Genomic DNA, 21349 nt, shown 5'->3' with positions numbered 1-21349 from the left:
GGTTGAGAGGACAACCTAAGGTAGGATCCTCTTGGCCCAGTTTCCCTACTGTACTATTTTCTTTCTGAACAGGAAATTTCCCCACCTGGTTAATGCTGTGCCTAGCTATGATACCCTGTGAATATGGAGCTTTACTACATGACTGGATGTCAGATATGACTCGTGTGTGGAATCAAACAGAACTAAGGGAGTTTGTGCTCTTGAGGGGACAAGTATTGACACTGTCATAACTATGTCCCTTCTTTTTCTTTCATAGCAAGTTTCTATAATTAGAGCAGATGAGCAAAAGAAGTTTTGTAAGTACAACACTAAGTCTATTAATTAATAATTGATCCTGGAACATCTCTGAGTTAGAATAAAAGAATGCCAAGTATGAAAAATCTTACAATTTTAATCTGTATTTGTGGTCAAAATATAAAATATAGATGATAACCTTCTAAATGGGGAACTACATAAAGTAACAAGACAAAGACATAACAATGCAAAAGTTTTCTAACTAAATGGAATAGTAAAATTTGAGAAAGCAACAGAATTATACTATTTCCTCTAGGATTTATACATATGTATATGATTGACTTCCAAATATACTTAGTATGGAAATGCAGGTTTTGGTTTTGTTTTTGTACTAAGTTCTCAAAATTGGATTGAGGATTTTACATATAAAGCTGTACTGATGATAACAAAGAAAGTAGGATTATTTTCCCATTTTAAAGTGTCTGATAATTTTAAAAGACAAGGATTCATTTTACAAGTCAGAACCTCATGAATTTATTTTTAGACTCATATCAGGTACAGGCTTTAGGTAAAGATGAAAACAGGAAGTAGTACATAAAAACTTAAATGTTCTGAGGAGAACCAAATTTAAGAGACTGTACTAAATTGTACTGTCCTTCTACTGGTACATTTTAGCAGAACTATCTAGGAATTACTGCAAGTGATTTGGAACCAGAGAAGCAGAGCCCTCTTCAGAGCTACCCTGAAAATGAGGGCTTTCCTAGAACATTCATGAGAATGCATTTTCAAGGACCAGATGACTACATGGAACATCTGGGACTCGGGACAAAATGAAATAATTTAATGTACATTGGGAGCGAGTGACTAGCATACAAGGAGACTTGATGCTATTTAATAATGATAATCATCACTGTACTGCTTTAGCCTTTTGTTTCATGGTGTTCATGCTGAGTTTTCTTGGTTACCTTGGTGACATTTCCCCTCTCAAAATTAGTTCATTGTGAGCTCTCTAAGTAGTCTGATCTGTTGCCTGACTTAATAATGAATATTTGAAAAATCTTATAGATTTGGCTTAGAGATAAGTAATCCATGGGGAAAGCAGGCTGACCTCTCCATAATGAACCAAAAGAGGGAACTGAGGGAAATGTGGGAATTGAGTGAACCACACTGACTCCATCTTGTGACTCAATTCTGGAGCTCACTCAGTTCCCTTTTTATTCAACTTTATTCCTTTTCTATCCAATTTCTGTCTTGTGGGAAAATTTTATTTAATTACAGGAACTGTGAGAAAATTTTGTTGCATTGTTTGAACCTAACCCTGTGAGGTTGGGAAGCTGGACCATCTCTACTTGTTACTTAGAGACTTTTTCTTAAATTATTTTTTGAGGGGGGAAGGCAAAGCAATTGGGGTTAAGAGACTTGCCCAAGGTCACACAGCTAGTAAGTGTCAAGTGTCTGAGGACGAATTTGAACTCAGGTCCTCCTGACTCCAGGGCTGGTGCTCTATTCACTGCGCCACCTAGTTACCCTTAACGAAGGATCTAGGTTATGCTGACCAGAAACTCAGATCCAAAGACTGATGCAAGGAATTTTCTCACAATTATACATCTCAAGCAACCCATTTGTCTTATCTGAAAATTGGCCCAATACTGCTCAATCGGTTATTGTTTCCCTGTTCCTTTGATTGAATACAAACACTTGGGGTGGGGGGGAGTGAGACACCTCTTTTTTCTGATTTTAGAGAATTACACCTATTCACTGTCCCTCTCCAAGCTTGGAAAGCCTCTAATTTTTCCTCCATTAGAAATCAGATTACCTAATTTTGTATCCTGGTTTATATCTTGTTAATTGTTTTAGTGCATAAAAATCTCTCTTTCCCTGTATCTGGGATCCAATGTCAAGCTGAGGAAGCCTGATCCCAACTTGGCATGCGTTGCTTAATAAAACAATATGCTGGGAAGCCTGAATCTGTTTCCTCAGTTATTTCAGATTTCACTCATCACTCAATAAAATCTGCAATAAGGAACTGAGGTACAAAGCTCCAGGCCAAGCTAACGATAGTCAATAAATGAGATCCAAGACTGCTCATTAGTCAAGGATGCATTTGGCAATCAGAGCAGCTCTTTTAGAAAACTGAAAGAAGGTTATATAGGTAACAAAAATAATCCACTGATGCAAATTACATCCTGGACTGTAATTAGTCTGACCCAGAGATGGAAGCTGGACTATGCTTGGCCTGAGTCAGAGGGGGGATTTCCATAACCCAGGGCAACAAGGAAAACAAACTATCATAGAGTTGGCTAATATCCTCTGGAAAGCCCCATGTTCAGCAAAGTTCACAGATTAGAATTTTTGTGGCTGAACTTCAGCCCATAAGAATCGGGAAGTTAAGCTTATTACAAATTTTATTAATAGGGCCTATGCAATCAAGTCTGAATTTAATTTCCAAGTATTGATTCTGATGAGATACAAATATTAGATATAATTCCCAATCAATAACAATTGCACAAAAGAATGTTACTGAAGCATTTAAAATGCAGAGAAGCAAATAGAAGGCAGTTCAGAGGGAGACACAGACAAGCAGGACAGCTCTGAAACTGCACTGAATTTACTACATATGAGGCAAAATCCAACCTGTACATAAGAGATTCATGTTTTTACACATAATCCTTTTTGTTGGTGGTGGTCTTTATATACGAAAATGTCCGTGTTTGTGGATGGCTGGCAAGTTCAAAATCACAAAAAAAAATTTTTGTTTTAATAGGAGCAACAAAATTTGAAATAGGAATGGTGAAAGGCCTACATCTACATAGGACATAAGAAAGAAAAAACCTATGATCATATCCAAACATCTGGAAACTGGAATAAATGAATCATGTATAAAACTCAATTCATCTGCATTTTCATGTTGCTTACTGAAATTAGTAATGCCTAGAGTTGTGAACTCAGGGAAAACAAAATGAAACAAAATACAAATTGGCCCAGCTGACTCCTATTCACAAAATAAATAACCTAGAGCTGATCATACATTTTCTGATAATGGTTGTACAACTTTCATACAATTAATGTAGGCATCATATTTCTATAGCACTATCCTGCATATTAATATTTTAACACATTCTAATTAAACCCTTTTACATTATGAACAGAAATAATTTACAATAGGGTGTATCATGTGCTTCTTCAAGTGACTGTAAGACAGAATACAAGTTTATTTTCTTTTTTGTCCTTGACCTGGCTGTAAACATGCTTGATTTCAGTAAAGCTGACAAAACAGTAAGTCTATAAATATCAATTTGTTAGGAAAATTGACATTGATTTGAGTGGGCAAAAGCTTTTCCCTTCACATTTCCTGACACAAGGATCTCATGAAAGATCACATGTATGACTAATTTGAATTGAGCTCTCAAAGTGGTAACGGCAATGTAGCTCCTGGCCTGAGAATCAGAAGAGTCTTCCCTTCATAAACCAAGTAGAACTATTGCTGTTGACTTATACCCTGCTTCCCACAGAATATACTTCAGGGATACTGTGAAACAGAGATACAATTACTCTGTGAATTATTTATAAAGTTCTACCAATTCTTGGGAATTTTCCCAAATGGATGGCCAATGGCTTATACTAAACCCAAAGAAAAGATCTAGTCATTAAAATGGTTCAAGTCATAGTTATGTAGCCTCAGAAATAACAACTAACTAGTGGGTAATGATCTATTCTAAGTAAGCACTAAAGAATGTATATTTTCCTCCATGGGTATTTCTTAACAGGCTAAATAGGAAAGAAGCTTTTTTAAAAAGTAAATCATTAAAAACTATAGAATATTCCTTTTTTGTTCTTCATTTTCCATGGCTACAAAGATTATTATTATAGCATAAAATCAACATTGAATTATTGGCTCTAACAAACATTCGCTGAATGTCTACTATGTGCAAGATAATGTGCTAGGCAGAGGAAATAATTTTATAGTTTGTGTATTATTCTATTGCATATTATTGTGTATTATTATATATCGTGTATTATTCTATTGTGTATTATTATATATTTCCATATTGTTCCTTTGCTACCTGTCTTTGGACTAGTTATAGAGCTAGCAATCCCAAAGATCACTAGGATATTTATCACACAATATAGGGCAAAAGTAAGACGAAACTTAGAGACCTTTGAATTTTGAGCAGATACGGTAAAAGTTTTAAAAGGAGATAAACTATAAATTATTTTTTTAAATTATCTAGAAATTATCTTGTTTACACAACCTCTATTCCTTAACAGCATATAAAGTTGTTGATCATAGCCTCAATTATCAAATCTATTTCCTAATCAAAATAAATGTAATAGGTAACGATCAAAACAAATGTGATATACAGACCATCATTTTTTAATCTACCCATCTGATTTTTCCCTCCTTTGTATGAAATTTCAATTACCGACACAAAGAGCTGAAAGAAACTCTCATTTTGTACCCAGTTTTACATAATTAGAGGAGAATCTTTCTCCAACTTTGAAGTTCTCCCATTTCAAAGATGCAACTGCCCTTGACCAAAATGCATATGAAAACAAAATCAAATAAAAGAAAATCCAGAAGACATGATCTAAAAGATCCTTCAAGTGTAGCCATCTGTTCTCTTTGGGTTTCCTATTTAAAGTTAGAGAAATGTGTATTAATTTTGATACATATAAAAAAAAGGAGTTCTTTATTGTATTAAAATTAACCAAAACAAAAATCCTCCTCCTTGCCATTTTGTAAGAGATTAGCAGATCCTCTAAATGTCATGTCATAGAATAATATGTTTTCAGTAACTAAAAGTAACCTACCAGAAACTTAGCCAACAAAGTATTTGTTTTATAACCTGGTTATTTTTAAAAATTATTTAGTTGGTAGTGTTTTGTTTGTTTGTTTGTAGATGTACTATTACATTTAGTGTTAACGGTCAGGCTTTGGAATTTTAATGAGCATGTTGTCACACTAAAATGTCCATCCACAGAAAAAAACTCAAATTGTTTCTAGGAAATCAACACTGACAGTTGTTGCCTCCTACAATAAAGACATTAACTTGACTCTGGCTGCTAAGATAGAAAATACAAAGTAAAAAGCAGTTGTAAAAAGAAGCCGTTATGTAAACTGTACTAGATCAAATAACAATCTATGCCAACCTTCCTTCTGCCTAAAATTTCATTACAGATGCTTGATTACTGATTGAAAATGATTTGGTGTTAAGTAGCAAAACACTAAAAAATGTTTAAATGTGAAACCAACTGCAGTATTAGAACACAGCCATCAAAAGACTCTTTCAAAAATACTTCTCAGATACATATCAGTTCACAAATCAACATTAGATGTATGACTTAAGGAAGCTGTCAGGTTTGGGAGAGGCTCAACCAAAGCAAAGAGGCTACAATCTCACATTTTCCATTCTTTTTCCTGTCCAGCATTCTTCTATGACTTGGAATCATGTTATTTACCTTTTTTACAGATCCACCTCAACCCCTTTTATTTTCCAAATGTGCCATATGTGTTAAGACGGTTATTACTACTTCCATATTATTTAATGTGATGAAGTTCCACTCCTTGCCTCCATCACTAGACTCAGCAGCCACAGCAATCCCTTATACTAATCTTCAAAATACCTTTGAGAGTCACCATACTACCGCCAGAATGATTTCTTGATCAAAGGGTCTGAAAGAATGCAATGGGCAAACCAGAAAGATAGGATGAAATAACATGATGAGAATGGGAGAAAGAAATAGAGTAGGCAGGTAAATAAGCCTGGAAAAAATTAAAAGAACAAAAGGAGTAAGTAATTAGCTAGCAAATTTCTCTGCTGAAATAATCTGATTACAATTTAATCTTTGTCTTTGGTTTAAGCTAATAATAACTAACTTTGTAAAATCAGAGGCCTAGGAATATTTTTAGGAGAGATATTATTATGTAGTATCCATATGTGAACTGCTCGTTTCTAAATTTTCTAATTCTAGTTCCTTCTAAGGATCGTTGGATGTGGTCAGTTGTTCGTTTTTTAAGAAAGTAATAGCTTAAAGCGATTAAATGACTCACTTTTCAAAAGCGCATTAACTTTTTCAGGCCACTGGGGTACTATTTACTAAATTACCTTTTCTACCACACTCAATAGTACCCTAGTGGGCCAAGAGAATAAAAGTACCTCTGCAAAGTGAGTCATTTATTCCCTTTTCTCCAGTACCAGATGCCATATGTCCCTGGTGACTGAAAAATTAACACATTTCCATAGACAAAAGAAAGAATTGTCCCATATTGGATGAAATAATTTGGGTATGAGTAAGCTTGTCTTCCCTAAATAAATGTAAAACAGACTAACTCTCTTCTATGATTTTGCCCTGAAAGTCGATGAAAAGCCAACAAATAGCTCATGAGGATTTCTCATTCTTCCATCCTTAGGGTTTCTTTTTTTTTTTTTTTGAAACTTAGACCTCAAAATCAGAACGAGATATAATTTCAAATCTGGTGGTTGTTAGGAAAAAAATGCATGAGCAAATTATAGCTTTGTTTTGAACTGACACTTTTTAAGCTCAAGTATTTATTTTAGTTATGAAATCAGATGTCAATCCTCAAAAAGCTCTTGTTCCATAAGAATTATGCTACATCTATCAATGCAGCATACCTTGCAGTCTTGCCTAGAAAACCAATGGCTTCTCTAATAAAGGGATTGTTGTTTTTAACCTCTGTAAAGACAGGTAACCACTCAGACTGTTTTGTGAGTAGCCGCTGAGAAATTCACATTATATAATTAGCAGATGCCACTGCAAAACCAAACTAAGTTTTTAGTGCTATTAGTCCCTTGCTCTCCTGGAAGATGGCTACACAATGAAAACAAGACAACTTTAATTTAAGAATCAACCAGTTTCTAATTAAACTGCCATAGGCAGCTGGTTGGATAAGTTTTAATCAGTTTCAATCACCTATTGATTGGTATACTGAAGCCTAAAAAATTAAAAGTAAAAGATGATTGGGGAATTGTCCCATCTCAGAACAACAGTAGAGGCCTCTGTAAATAACTCCTCTTTTAACCATCAGCTAAATGAACACTTCAATACTGCAGTACAAAGTCTTCTGCAAAATTACTTTAACTAACAAGCAGAAATTTATCAGCTTCAGCCAAAATCAATGCTGAAATCAATTTGAACACTGGTTGTGTCTAAAGGGGCTCATTGGCAATTTAGGGAAATTACACCATGTAAATGCCTGTGCTTTAATTGAACAGTTTCATCAACTAGGCTGTGATTGCTGTCCATTCATTTATTTACTTTCACTGCAGCTACCATTCTGCAAAGGAATGGCTTTTGTCAGGCTGGAGAGAGGGCACTTTGTCTTCATTTTATGCACTTTTGTGCATAACAGATTTCATGAAATAAGCAAGTCATGGCCAGGGTCAAACAAACTAGGAGGGGTTTGTTCTTTTAAATAGCAACAACCAATCCCCACACAATCACTAGACAGTCTTGTTTCTTAAACAAGACCCCATGAAGCAATCTGAGGGGCTTCCACAGCACAGTCCAAGGTGACTATAGTACACTCTTAAGCAGTGGTCCCCAAAGTGAGATGCTGGGGATCCACTGGGAATTGGAAGAAAATGTTAGAATTTCTGTTTACATTTATTTTCTTATCCAGAAAAGAAAGAAATCAAGCTTTTGTAATTATTAACAAATGGATTGGCAGTAGTGCCCTTTCTTGGTCATGTTATCATGTATGCTGGTGAAAGGTGGGAGCCCCACAATACAAAAGTGTTGACAATGCCCCACCCCCAATTTCTTTGTTGGCTTTTGGCATACTGAGACATCCTTAAGTCTGTGTGTACCCAGTTAAATGGATTTACAGATTCTGTTATCTAGTTTTAACTAAGCTAAGTCCTATAAAATGGACATCTGACTTTAAAAGAGTCCTTAAATTGAAAATAAGACCAATGGGAACACAAGTGAGCAAGGAAATGGCAAAACTGACATTTCAATTCTTCAGCTACATCATGAGGTTAAGAACAATGAAGATCAAATGAGATCTCATAATAAGGACAAAAAAGTCAAAATTATCAAGATTACATGAAACAGATTCATATCTAATATTGTTAATGATAAACCTAACCCTAAATATACAATCTACCTTAACATATTAGGTAATGACAGTATGAAGCAATCAGTTAGCAAGACATTTCAAAACTAAGTTTTCCCTTCCACCTGAAAATCATGTTTGTCACCTATTAAAAACTTTCATATCTGTACAATTTAAAGAATTGGAAACAGAACTTTCTAATCTGTTTAAAAATCTTCCAAATGAATTGAATGTATTTGCTAAAAAATACAAAAAATGTAACAATTAGCATTTACTTTGTGGGAATCAGGGAAGATGGAAATTTACTAGCTGAAGTTCAACCGAAAACCTTTGAATTATTGGTGGATGGGATTGAAAAAGGAATGTTATGATTTAATAAGCACAGCTAACGATGCACTGCCTCCAAATGGAGCTAGGGTTGGTATGAAGTATCATTTTCAGCAATGACAGCCATTAAAATTAAATATCAGAATAATACGAATGAAGAACCAAACCTTTGGATCACTGTTATCACAAGGTGTTTGCTCAAGGTTTTTAAGTAATGAAACATATTCAATCATATTGTTTGAATTAAATTATTATTATTAAAAGATTTTATTTAAAGTATTACTAATTATATTTTAATAAGAGCAAAAAGGCCTAATCAAAGTAATTTTTAAAATATTATTTATCTTTATGTTATCCTTTTAAAATTTGTTTAGTGGATATTTTATAATGTACATGTTAGTACAGTAAAACATCTATAATTTATAAATAATTCACCCTACATATTAGGGATATATGCTCAAAATACTGACAGGAGTAAGCAATGGCAGGAATTCAGAGTTTAAGGCTCAGTTTATAAAGTCAAGTTCTGAACAATCTGGATTTAAAATACAACCTGGCTACTGCCTTTGTGAGAGATACTTGAGCTGTGATTTTCCTGGTGTGGGTCCTTGTTCCACCAATATAGACAGCCACTCTACATCTTAGCAGATGGCTTCATGAGTTGCGACGGCCAAAAAACATTCATCATCTGTTGACCAACTTTATTTCCTTGTGCCAAATAGGAATAATAACAGCACTTTCCTCACAAGTTTGTGAGAACCAGAAAACAATGCATGTAAAAGGCTTTGCAAACCTTAAAGCACTCTACAGATGCTACTTAGTCTTATTTCTGGTGAAGAGCCTTTCTGACCTAATTATGCCGGGCCTCAGGTGACAGAGGGTTACTTGGTCTGTACGTGAAGCATTTCCAACCGGATAAGATTCACTAGGGCTTAGAGTACTCTGGCATAACCTCTGAAACTGAGGGTCATCTCCCTGCCACGATGAAGCATGATGAAGCCAACTGCATTAGAGGTCTTTCTAAGATAGCCTGAATACTTTGTAGAGAGTCAGATATAAGAAACTGGCCTTTGGTTTTGATGCCTGCAGATACACACATTGTTGGTGTTTCTTACTCTCAATTTAATATAATCATCCCATGTCAACAACACTTTAAAAGAAAGGATGCAAATAATTCTTACCCATTTAACCGCCATGTGATACAGTTTGCTGACTTTATACAAGAACTCTGGCAGTGCATAATTCCACTATTATAATACTGGCATTGGAAAACAACCTATGCAATTCTCCCCCATTGTGGTGAAATAGTAATGTAATAATGATTAATTAAAAAAACTGGTAATTATCTAGCACTTTAAAATCTACAAGTGTTTTTTTATAAACATCACATGCTCATTTGAGTCACATGACAGCCCTGTTAGGTTGGCATTGTAAGTATTCATCATGACTCTTATTTTACAGATATGGAGACTGAGGCTCGGGGAGGTTAAATGGCTGGTATATAGTAAGGCAGTGTCAGACATGGCATTTGAATCCGATTCCAATGCTTTCTCCACTCTGCCTTGCCACCTCACCTATATGTATTCTCCATTCTCCAAAGAATACAATTTGATATACAATGTACTCAGTCTGCTTTGGGAGAGGTAGTTCCTTCACTAGGAGGTCTCGACACTAGAGGTGTCAAAACAAATGTGCAGTTTAGGGCTACCATTTCTATTTGAGTTTGACACCTCTGCGCTACACCAATAGAATCACGGGTCTGAGCCAAACCAAAACAAAAATGTACACTCTAGTTTATAGACTAGCAAGGTATTTTATAATGGTATTTCATTCTGCTAACAAGTTGATATAAAAATTAAGTAATTGTGGTTTTATAAAGTCCTTTGAGGTTAAATGAGAGGCTGCTATGGGAACCCAAACAGTCAATTCTTTTTTGAATGTTTGTAATACGTTTAAAAACAAGATAAATAGGGATGGAAACAGTTAAAAAAAAAAAAGACTAGCTTCATTTATAAAGCTATGTTAAGCAGGAAACACTAACAGGACCAGCAAAGATTATGAAAAGAAAAGCATCACAGCATGATGGCAATAAAAAGAAAAAGACTGACCTACATGCTCAAGTGAACAGCCAAAACTGTGTGGCTTAGTGATCAGAAGTAACATTTCTGATATCCAGATAGTTAAGATGTATATGTGCATGTATGTATGTATGTATGTATACACACACACTTTAAAAACTGCATCAAGAATGCAGAAACGATTGTTCGCTGTACCTAATTTAGTATCTCACTATAAAAAGTACAGGATAGCAGGTACATATGTAATTTAAGGACAGTAACAATGGCGATCATAATTGCTATAATCATGTATATTTAATAGGAGAAACAAGTCCTACTGAAATATCAGGGGGCATGCAGTCCCTGACTTACACAAGGTTGTATCCTATAAGTTTGCATAATTGTATGGAATTAAAATGCATTTTCCAATATGAAACCATGATGGTGGTTAGGTCCCAAGGCTGGTTCCAAGCACTATGTTCAAAGACTATTAGTACTAGCTATGTGGTGTGGGAGGAAGGAGCGAAGGTTTCCCTTCTGAAGAAGGCTCAGGACCAACCTTAGGCAAAATTTCAGCCAAGTTTTCATTTCGTACCCTCATATTTCCCTTTCTGAATCTTTTATCAATATGCTAGTGTGCCTCTCACTTAGTATCTGAGTGCTGCCCTAAGTCTATTACTGCAACATATCACTCACATACTAGTACATCCCCAAATGCCCCGTTCTGGCAAAACTATTTTCATTCCTAATCAAAACCATTATTTCCTAAGTATTACAGGTCTATTTCAGTTCATTGTTAGGAGGAAATCAGTCTAATTGAACTAAATCATAGTAATATATAGATGACTAATAGTATTTTAACCTTCCAAGAAAGGGTAGAATTTCAGACAATATGAGAAAAATACTCAAAATATTCCAAACAGTGTGGGGGAAGACATTTTGAAGAATAATGAACCCATGATGTATAAAGGTCAGCCCTGCCAAGGAATTTTTGCCCTTGTTCAGTTCTCATATGCTAGTCCCATTTTCATAACTGTTCTTCTTCCATTTCTGCCTTACAGGGTATCGAAATGCCCCTAGTTTTTTTTCACATAGCAACCCTGGCAGTAAGGACTCTATGGATAAGTTTTCTAAAAACAGTATAGGAAGAGAATGAGGTAAAGGCATTTAAAAAAATGTACCTGCACGTGTGTGTGTGTGTGTGTGTGTGTGTGTGTGTGTGTGTGTGTGTTCTTTGTAAGGTAGGAATTTCTGTGACAACTCACCAAAACATGTGGATGGTACATTTATTTGATAATGCACACATTCTTATAAATGCAAACACAATCTAATCAATTTAAATTTACCTTTCGATTGTAGTGAAACTATTTTTTTTTACTAGTTTGCTGTTAGTACTTAGGTAAAGTTACTCAGGAGTATTGTGCCTCAGTTTCCTCATTTATCAAATATCTGTCCTAAAATGTGTTATGACTATAAAGTGAGATGATAGCTGCTGGAACACTTTAAAAAGTTAAAGGACAATGAAATCTTTAAAGTACAATAAATCTACATAGACATGGAATTGTAAAAATTATAATTCTGAGTACCTCTTTTTGCTTGGGAAGTAAGAGTACTGAAACACCTTATATGGGCTTTGAAAAGAGCAGGTAAAACTTTCATTTATCTTATTTAATCCCTTGCCACAGACAGTGAGTAAGGCAGTTAAATACTCTACACCCCAATAACTACCTAGAGAAAAAAATGAGGGGCAATTTCAAAGGCAATAGTCCATTTATACAGGTATATGTAAAAAGAGCTGACTATCATATGTCTATGGTAAATATCCAACTTCAAAATGTATCCAACATAACATTTTTACTATTATAAAGTTCCATTATATATCATTTAATTGATATGACAAGTGGAAAATATGTTTTCTTCTTAGTTTTCAGATAACTTTTTTGAAAATTTAATTATGGTTTAATCAGGGCTTTATGTTTATTGACTAAGTTTATTGTTACATTTTGCTGCTACAATAAGCAGACATAATAGAATCAGTATGTTTGAGAACCTTACATAATACATATTTTCTAAATACACTAAGCTTGTTAAAATGCTATATTGATTGTGCCCTAAAGCAAGTTCTAATTTTGTTTGAACATTTTTCATTTCACTATTTGATTTCACAAAACAAAAAACTATGAATTCCGCTTTTGGCAATGAAGTCATATGATCTTTTTTTCAAAATACAAAAAGGGATGTGATATAGTTTGAGGAAAGACAGCTTAGTATGTGATTGTTTTAGAAAAGATCTCAGCAAAAAATAATGTTAAATATACTCAAGCACATAAGACAGCTAGGTGGTGCAGTGAATAGAGCACTGGGCTTGGAGTCGGGAAGACCTGAGTTCACATTTGGAATCAGACATTTACTACCTGTGTGACTCAGTTCCTCATCTGTAAAATGAGCTGGAGAAGGAAATGACAAACCATTCCAGTATCTTTGCCAAGAAAACTTCAAATGGGGTCATGAAGAGTCGGACATGACTTGAAATGACCGAACAACAACATACTCATGCACACTATACATGTTTTAGATCAATACTGATACCTCTCCCAATTTCAGTGTACTTGCAACTTAGATTCAGAGGCAGAATGTATATATTCCCCCACAAGCCAGACCTTAAACATTTCATATGGTAGCAATTTCACAAAAATGTGGTTCTTCTCATACCAAAGTGATCAATTGATAAAGCTAAAAAATATGTGGCAGAAAGGTACATACAGTAAATGCCTTTTGGACTTTCCAGTGAATTATTTTTCAAAAAAGCAATTTAAGTAAATACCCTAGATGCCAGAGTATACAAGTATTTTCCTCTTCTATGTGCCAACCAAGAGCCTACAACTTCCTAACATACCAATTACTGTAAGAGAGCTGAGAAAAATTAGAAAGTTTGTTATACCTCTAGAAATGCATCACATACACTAGTGTAACCATGTAATTAATCTGTGAATTCAATTACCAAATTTTAAGTTTTTTATAGATATAAATAGACCCAAAGGATAGCCCAAGCAACAAACCATGCTGGTTTCCTTCTTTCATCCAAGAGATAATATTAAAATAAAATAGTCCATAAAAATAAGAAAAAAATTTTAAAAAAGAAATAAAATTGCAGAATTTTAGACTTAAAAGGAACTTTAGAGGTCATCTAAACTAACTTCCAATTAAATAAAGAATTGCTTCTATAAACAGTCATCTATCTAGATTTTGTTTATATATTTCTAAGTAAAGGGAAGCTCATTATAACCCAGTGTAGACTATTCTACAAAATCGCCATTTATTACATGCCTACTATGTGCAAGGTAGAATGAAAGCTTTTCCAGGCCACATCTGTCTTTTTAACTTCTACAAACTGATTCTAGTTCAGGCTTCTAGAATAAAAATAAATTCTAACACCCCTTTATACAACAGCTCTTCAGTTATTTTAAGGCAGCTGACATGTCTTCCCTAGTCTTTATTTCAGCTCTTTTAAACTGTTTTTCACAGCTCAATTGCATTCTCTAATATGACCTCTGCTCTCTGTAACATGTTAATGGTACTTACTACATACTGCTTCATTTAACTATTTTTCAGGTTCATGTGTTATCTACCATATTAGAATGTAAGATCTTGAGGGCAGGGAATACATCTTAAACACCTCTTACCTCATACATTGCAAATATATTACAATGCGTTACAAATTCTTGTACACAGTAAATATCAGAGGGAGAAGAAGGAAGGACACAATTTTCTAAGCCCTTGTTAATATGGTTGTCCTCCTCTACATGCATTTAAGTTTGTCAATATTCATCTTAGTGTAATATTCAGAACTGAATAATATCATAAACGTGGTCTGCCCAGTGCTGAATACAATGGAACTGTTAATTTCTATGAACAGGACACTATACCACTATATATTTACTAGTCTACCTGAATCATGTTAAGGTTTTATTTACTTTTGGTTTTGTTTTGCTACATCACCTCATATTAAAACTATGAGTAATTAAAATAAATTCTTTCCTCACATATACAATATATATTTAGACCAAGGCTCCCTTAGCTTATATTTGAGAACGTTTGCTTAACTTTACCCATTCACAACTAATTCTGCAGGAGCTTTAATTTCTTTATTAATAAAAAGGTCTTAACCAAAAGAAAACATTAGTACGAAGTTTTGCCCTTTAAAAAAAATCTTCTTTAAAAGAAATGTAGGTGGTAAAACAAAGGTTCAGCAAGTTCTCACTGGAAATATGCTATAAAGTATTGATTTTTTACCAGATTCAATTGACTGAAAAGTTGTTTGTATAGCAATATTGGCCAAGCCAATATGCTGGAACAATTTTGTTACCCATAGTAATCAAGTGAATTTCTGAAGTATAATTATAATGTCATAAAACTAAAGCCAACATACCCCTTCTCAAAGCAATAAAGCTATACAGGCTATAAAACAAAGGGAGGGGGAAGACTATATAAATGAGATTTTTAAAAATGAAATTTAGTGTCTTTCAAGAAAACCACTACTCCCTTTCTCCCCCCTTCCCTTAAGCCAAGGTTAGCATGAAAAGTGATCAATACTTCAATCTCAATAAACTATTTCAATAATAGTTAATTCAGGTGGAAACAGAGTCTGAAAATTTCTGTTCAGTGACCTGTGACATCCTGTCATGTTTGCTGAATGCCAATAATACATCATTGCCATAATGGATATGACTAAGTGTAAAGTTGTAGCAAAGTGGTGAGGCAGGAGGAGAGGGAGCAAAGGAGAGAAAGATGCATCCAATCACATGAACTCAGGTTCATTCCTTAGATTCTAATCAATACTACATACGTTGTCTTCTGAAACAAATCTCTAATTGTGAACACTGAGAGAAGGGAGAAAGTGAAACATACATAATTAATTTTATTTGACAAATGCTTATTGATTTTCTGAAAACATAAATATCTGCCTGTCATACAGTACTTTAATACAATCCAGCCGTATACAAGTATTCAATTTTGGATTCAGATATTGTCTTCTTTGCCAGTTTAAAACATAACCCTTCAGCACAAGGAAAAAACTATTCATTTGATCAGAAGGTTAATGTTAAAATAAACCAAGAATTTATCCTAGATCTTAGGCTAGTATTAAGGTTGCACTTAAAATATCATACCTTATTTGCAAGGCGTATTTTGGGCAAAAAAGAAGGGTAGGAGATGGGGTGACGACCTAAATCCTTAAAGAGACTGGTGAAGGATGAGATCTTGGATGATCTCAGACCAGGTATGTTGTTTTGATTTGGCAACCTTAAATATGTTGGGGGATAAGAAATATAAGATCTTTCTTGGTATTATGAAATATTCAATAAACGTCACTTAAAATAAAACAGAATAAGGAAGAAATAATGGAAGAAATGGAATTCTGTTATCTAAAAATCATAACTTAATGATGCCTCCCTCCTCCAAGACTGTTTATCATCACTAGCTCTAAGTTTGAATGAATTTACCTATCTTTAATCTTCAAGAATCTGACAGCCACTTGAAACAGTTGAAGAATTTTAAATTTTGTCCAAGTGGACATCCTCTTTATTGATGCAGATAAGAACCCTTATATAATTTCAAAAGAAAGTCTTCAAAAGTTACTGAGGTAGAAAACCTCATCACTCTGCATGACAACTATTGATGAGTCTCGCCAGTCCTTGGAAAATTGACATAATAATTAGACCGTCTACCTCTGAGTATTTAGAGTTGGTTTTTTTTTTACTTCAATTCAACAATACTTATTATGGACCTAATTTGTTCATGGCATTATGCTAGACTTTGGATATGAGGACAAAATAGAAGAAGTCTCTGCCCACAAAAAGCTTACACTCTTCTAGAGTATACAACATGTAAACAGACAAGAAGAAATATGATAATTTGAGAAGGCAAACAGTGCTAATAGCTAAGGGATCCAGAAAAGTTTGGTGTTAGGAATGATATCTGAGCTAGGAACCTTGAATAAAGCTAAGGATTCTAAGAGACTGAGCTAAGAACAGAGTATTTGAAAAGTATGAGGAAAACACATTGCTAATACTTCTCCTATACTTTTAAAACTTCCACATCTTAACATACATCATTCCTTAGAAACTGGCATTCTGAGTCTTGCTAAAAAGAACTGGCATCACAATAATGCAAAAACAGTACACTACAAAATGAAGTATTAGAAGTATTTGATCTCAAAGGTCCTTCCTAGTTCTAAAATTCTATCATTCAAAACGCTTATTGATTAAATTAACACCTCGATGCTATTTCATTTCTAAGAATTCTATGTCTTGTATTTCCATACAAAAGCCAACTCACAGACCAAGAAAGTAAATAACCCAACCCTTAAGTTTATCCTGTTATTTTCTCAAAATAAATGGAACCAATTTACTTCCATTTCAGCGTTAGACACTATCACAAAACAGAGAGAAACAAAATATTGAGTCAACTGATCCTTTATCATTCAACGTTTTAAAATCTGAAGTTACATGTCCACTTATAAGTCTGTATTATAAACACAATAACACTAGCGAAGTCAGACAAATAAAGACAAGTGAGGGAAAATGTTTATTTTGAATAGTGTGACCCTAATGAATAGACTAATTTCTTGCCTTTCTTCATAGATAAACGCAATGCTAAAAGGGTTTTTATCGTGTAATATTCCATGGACAACAGCTTTTGCTGAGACCATTTCCTTGCATGGTCTACATTATTTATTAGAATTGTATTTTTTAGATGAATGGTCTAAACCATCAGAATAAGACCTTACCAAAACCTTCTAGCTCTAACTCTATGATCACATGATCTAGCTACAAAAACTTAATTTCATTTTCATGTAAATACCTGCTTACAGAATTCTGCCCCTGGACTATGCTACGTCTTTCAATGGAAAGGAGGGATGTCAAGGAACGTGCAATCTAGCATGGGAGGAAGTAATACCATTTTAAGCCCAGACTGTGGGTCTTGATGCCCTTAGGCAAGTAACCCTCCCATGACTCTGATTCCTTATCCATAGAAAATGAGGCTAACAACACTCTCACAAATAACAAAGTGAAAATGATTTGAAAAGGGGTTTAAGTCTTTATTGTACGATACTGAGAAATATTATAGCTTAATGGATAGAGAGCACTTGCCTTAGAATCAAAAGTCATGAGTCGAAGTCCTACCTCTGACACCTAGTAGGTAATCAAGAGAAAGTCACTTGGTCTCTCAGTGCCCCAGGGAATATAAGATTACAGACTGAGTGGGAAGGGCCCTCAGAAGCCCTCTGGTTCAACCTCTTTATTTTGCAGATGTGGAAGCAGGCCCAGAAAAGCAAGGCAACTTGTCCAAGATCATAGCTAGTAAATGGCAGAAGCAGAATTGGATTCCTAGTCCTCAAAACTGTAACCTGTGCACTCTGTACTACATACACCATACACTCTAAAACTATGTTCCAGACAAGCTGCTGACCTGCATCAGCGAAAAGAGTTCCCATACTGGGAGTTGTCTTGACCAATGAAATTACACATCTGGATCCCTTCCAAAAGATATCAGTAGACAAGAAATGACTAGAAAAATAACATTTGTGTATTATATTCATATCGCAAACTATAAACTATAGTGTTATAGAAATGATAAGGTACCTAAAAAGAGAACTTCTATTTCATGTTTCAACTTCTCTTTTCCTAAAATTGTTTTAGAAACAGAGAATATGCTTGAACTATTTCTTAGTTTATGATATTTTCTCTATAATCTACCCAAATCAAATGAATAATTCTAAGAAAGAGAATCAATTTTTTTTAAAGATCTGTCTACTTTACTATCATACAACAAACATGAAAAGTAGCAGCTTTCTTTTCTTGTCTTCTTTATTGCAAGGATTGTTTTCTCTATGCTTTCTTTTCCTGGGCAGGAATATCTCCAACTTTTGAAATGATGGAAATGTTATTGACTATTAATAATATATTTTGAAACCTCACAGAGTACCTTACTCCTAAAAACTCATAACCTATGACTAACATACATGCTCAAAACACCTCCTCCTCACACAAGTGGGAAGGCACTGACTAAAGTTTTAAACTTTTACTTAGCATTAACTAGTTATTCCATATCACAAGAAAAAAATTAAAGGCCATTAAGAAGTTTTGTTACTTTCAGAGACTATGCTCTAGTGGATCCTTGGTCACTCTCAGATCATACCACATCTATGCTAAGCCACAAACTTGAATACTCACTCATGGCCAATACCAACCAAACCTGACCAAGGACCTGAAGGGCTACAAGTGAGAATAAAGGTCAACGACAATGGAAAAATAAGCCAACGAAGACAATAAATACTAAGAATTTTCCTGTTTCTTTCCCAAGGACTATATAGGCAGTAAAGCAAATGAAATTATTATCTTTTTTATTCTTCAGAAGAAGTTCACCATAAAATTTTAAAGTATTAAGATGATGATGATAATCACTCAATACGGATAAGCAGCCATTTATAAAACTGTACTAAATTATATTAATGTTAGTACACTAAACAACAACAGGTCCTTTTTAATTGGAGGTAAATAAACCAACAGGTAAAGCCAGGAGATAAAAAGTTTAATTAGCATCAGCTGATGGGCAGTTGCCAGATGGCTAACAACTCTGCAGAACAGAGAAAGATACACACTATACATATATATGCATATATAAACACACACACACACACACATACACACACACAAAGCTTTATACATATATCTTATACAGCTTTGGAGGCAAAAGGGGCCTATCAGGTGAAGTTGCCCAGTCACTTTTCTTATTTTGGAGGTTAAACAATAGAAACAATATGTCAGGTGATTTGGTGGTTGGGGATAAAGAAGAGACCTTAGCTTTGGAGTAACCATGGTATCACTCAAGATCAGGTCTGTTAGGTGTTTGCCTGCAGTTAATCAGACCATCTAGGTGGACAAGGAGATCTCTAGTTAACTTCATCAGAATGGCTGGGTTAGACTAGAGGACTGAGATAGTGTCCACCTCCCATTGAGATGGAATCAGACTGAGAGTCTGTCTTTAATTACACAACCCTCCAGGCTACATTTCTTTGACCTCTAAGGCTACTATCTCTGGGGAGATATTTTCCCCAAACTCATAGCACACAGATTTTGTACACTTCCTCCACACAACTAAGAGGATAGATCAAATACTAAAGAATATGTGTTACCTTTAATGCATACAATTTTGAAGAATTTAAACTTCTTTGTCTCCATCCTAGACTATATTAATTCATAATACAGCCTTCAATAAAAATATAAGCACATTTTGAGAGTTAAATATTACCATTTTGGTGAAATAAAACTTAAAGCTAGGAGAAGCACAGTGTGAAGTTCTTTAATAAAGAAAGAATGCCATATTTCTATACAATATTAGAAAATGGTAAAAAGAATCACTAAATTCATCTAGGATTCAAAAGTTTTGATGGAAATATTCCCTACCATATCACTAGTGACCAACTTCCTTGCCTTGGCTATTTTTTTCTCCACCTTTCCAATACTCTCATCATTATCTAGGCTCCAAAGAATAATCAGAGGAACAAGATATAAGTATTGAAGCACATCTTCAACTCATCCTTAAAGAATTCCCTCTTCCTTAGCTCTCAGGCTCTGGCTATTAGCCCAAGGGCACAAGGAAGGAGGACTATTGAAACTGGTTATTGTTTTGTAGAGAGGACTCAAATGCATGTGCTCTTTCCTACCCGCCCAGGTTTCTGGCAAATGGATAATGATAGCACAGTCATCGTGGTCTGAGGCCAGAATTGAACTCAGGAAGAAGAGTCCCACTGACTTCTGGCCTAGAACTCTATCCCTGTGTCACCTAGCTGCTCTGATACCACAGTGAATGATAGGAAATGGGTCCTAGAAGAGCTCTGTCCTTGGCCACTAGTGGCATGAGAGGGAACAATTCAAGTCAAAGGTAATGACAAGGGGGAGATGACAGAAATGAAGAAAAATCACTTATGGAAAACTAGAGGCACCTCTGAAGGACAGTCAGGGAGAGACAGAACTATGGCCTTCAACCTCTTCAAAAACAGCAAACATTTTTGTTCTATTACTTTAAAACATAAATTTTTAATTAAAAAAAATAAGTCCAGAGGAACTTAGTTGTAAATATTTTTTTTTCCACAAAAGATCAATATTTTCCTCTTCTCTAGAATACCATAATAGAAGTACTTTGCTCTCAAACCCTGAACACAGAAATGCAGCCAGGGTGCAGACCTGTTCACCCCCACCCCCCAAGAGAGAGCTCAGAGGACTGGACTCAGGCTAAAGATCTGTATCCTCCAGAGAAACACTTGGTTTGATCTGACCGAGGTGGAGACATCTCCTCTTGGTATCTAAGGACATGCCCCTTTTGCAGTTAGAGTGCAATTTTCATCTGTATTCATGCTGTTAGTCAGAACTTAAGGATCTAAGGTCATTATTAACCAATTAGAAAATAAATGGGTTATTTTACAACTTTGGAAATATATGTTACTATCAAAGTTAAAATGTCTAAGGTATAAACAAGATCATAATAGGATGCAGGGTTACTGTATATATGGTAAACAGCTCTCTGGAGGAAAGCTTTATTACTCCCTCAGGGCTTTCTTACAGAGTATGGATTTCTTAATTCCTAGTGGAAT

At 34.8% G+C, this 21349-nt stretch overlaps 1 protein-coding gene across 3 annotated transcripts in view; it reads right to left on the bottom strand.

The window, feature by feature from the left end:
* Positions 1–21349, bottom strand: part of MAP2K5 (mitogen-activated protein kinase kinase 5) — a 283285-nt gene that overhangs the window by 197053 nt on the left and 64883 nt on the right. The window lies entirely within an intron of this gene.

This window comes from Trichosurus vulpecula, chromosome 8 (assembly GCF_011100635.1).
Source record: "Trichosurus vulpecula isolate mTriVul1 chromosome 8, mTriVul1.pri, whole genome shotgun sequence".
NCBI classification, from domain to species: Eukaryota; Metazoa; Chordata; class Mammalia; order Diprotodontia; family Phalangeridae; genus Trichosurus; species Trichosurus vulpecula.
Note: the sequence above shows the minus strand (reverse complement) of the source record. Positions and strands in the feature narration are given on the sequence as shown.